We start from the raw sequence: 2505 nt of genomic DNA on the forward strand, positions 1-2505 counted from the left end.
GTCACAGCTGGCCTGAATTCACTATGGAGCCAGGGTGACCTTGAACTCACAGAGATCCACCTGCCTCTGCCTCCCCAGTGCTAGGATTAAAGGTGTGTGCCACCAAGCCCTAAGCTCTAAGTCCTGGTTGTCGGTGCTCCTATGCATGAGGCGGGAAGTAGTCACTTGAAGCTGTGGCCCAACATGATGTGGCTGCACTGTCCTACATTTCTGCTACTGACTGCTATGCTTGTTTTCTGAGGTATAACAATCCCTTTACACCTTGTCTTTTGTCCCTAATACTCCCATTACAACAGATTGTACAATAAGCAGCCAGCTGCTACGTTGATTTTTTTTTTTTCAGGTATAAAAGACAGTTAAAGTATGTTCTTTAGGACCTAGGTTTGATGTTGCAGTTATTTGTGTTTCCATGGATACTCAATCCCACCTTGTCATTTGTTCCCGTAACAACCTATTGTGTATGTTTGTGTCATCCGTGACTACCTGTTTCTAGAGCTCTTTGGAGCAAAAAATGTCCAATCTCTACCTTCAGTTTGTTGTATGTTACCTTGAAAACCTGCTCAGTACATACATACCTCTTTTGTTCCACAGGACCCTTTCTCCACAAACTTTGGAAAACGCACAAAAACACACCTCAACCTGTGCCTTCCACCCTTGCTAACAAATTATAATTTCTATTAACTTTAAAGGATTTTTCTCCTGCTTCAGTTACCAGTTTTCTCCTTCCCCAGGACTATGGGTCGGCTTAAGCATATACTTCAAAAACAAGGTGTGATATTCAGTTCACAAGGCATGACTACATTTGTGAAATTGCTTGAGAAATTGTGCCCTTGGTTTCCTGGACAGGGTCCCTTGACATTAGATGTATGGTAAAAAGTGGGTGCCGAGTTACAGATGTATTATATTAAACAGGAACAATCGCAGATCCCGGAGGAGACTCTCACGCTCTGGATTCTCATTCGAGATTACTGTACAATGGCCGAGCGTGATATTATAACTTGTCCTGCTCAGTCTTCTACAGGTTCTACAACAGAAAAGGTCTGAGAGTTGTATGATGATGTGCAAGACCACCCTAAGGAGTCCTCTAAATCCTCTACTGAGGCTACTGCTTTGCAATCACAGCCTCAGTTGTCGTCCTCTATAATACAAATACAACCTGAAAAAAAACACCCAGTTCTGGCCTACACCAATTCATACGCAGGTCTGTATGTCTTCTACCGCACCTGCCATGTCTCCATTACAAAAGGTTGTGCGGCAGGCCACTGCTGCAGGTGAGGATGTATCAGGCTTCGTGGCACTCATGGAGCCCCATGACAGTCAGAGTACTGAAGATACTCTGTTTCAATTCAAAGCCTTGCAAACTTTTAAATCTGCTTGTCTGCAACAAGGCCCTACAGCTTCCTTTACTGGAGCTGTGTTAGATTCCCTGCCTACTGAACAGTTGCCTCCTAATGATTGAAAAGCACTGCAAAAAATTGTCCACAAACAATATCTTCTAAGAAGGTATATTATACCTTTGGTAAAGTAAAAAGTCACGCTGTTACAGCTTGTGTGCACTTCCCTCTAGTAATCTTAATTGGACATGTGGTCATTCAGGACATGAACTTAACCTGCCAAAATTGTCGTTTGTATACTTGTCTTAACAACTCTGTAGCCTTTGATCCAGCTTTTGACTCTGTTATAATTTTGACTCAAAGGAATTCTTTATGGATTCCTGTGAAAATGCATCATTCCTGGGAAAGCAGTCCTGCTCAAGGATTAATTCTGAGATTTTTCAAAAGATTGTTACAGCATGGTAAACGCATGATTGGTCTGATAATTGCTGCTATTTTAGGACTTATTGCTTTGGCTGCTCCTGCAACTACTGCTTGTGTGGCACTTCAGAAATCTGCTCAAACACAGACTTTTGTTGAGCATTGGCATGACAACTCCCATAAGCTTTGGATACAGCAAGCTCAGGTGAATATTCACTTACAAGATGAAGTTGTGGCTTTACAAAGAGGATTTCATTGGTTAGGCAGTAAGCTCTTGGAATTGCAGAAAACTGTACAATATGTATGTGACTGGAATTCTACTCACATTTGCATTACTCCTTATAAGTTTAACGCTTCTCTTTATGAGTGGCATAATTTAGAACTGAATATTCAGGGAAAAATGGGTAATGCAACATTTAATGAGATGCAATTACAGGAAGAAATCTTTGCAGCATTTTCGGAAGAACTGCCTTCAGCTACTTCTATTCATCAGATAGCTACTTCTTCAGCAAATACTCTCTCTGATCTTGATCCTCGTGGATGGTTTCAGAGTATTTTACATAGTTCTGGATTTTCTTTGATTACCTTGATGATTGTGTTTGCATACTGTTTGTGGGAGGTTGCTGTGTTTTTCGTTGCCTGCAGCGGCAGGCTCACAAGTGGGCTGCAGAAATTATTCTTTCTTTCCTTCATTTTCAAAAGAAACATGTAGCTACAATTACAGATTAAACATTAAACAATGCCTGACAGA

This window comes from Nannospalax galili, unplaced genomic scaffold (assembly GCF_000622305.1).
Source record: "Nannospalax galili isolate Female #2095 unplaced genomic scaffold, S.galili_v1.0 scaffold970, whole genome shotgun sequence".
Classification (NCBI taxonomy): Eukaryota; Metazoa; Chordata; class Mammalia; order Rodentia; family Spalacidae; genus Nannospalax; species Nannospalax galili.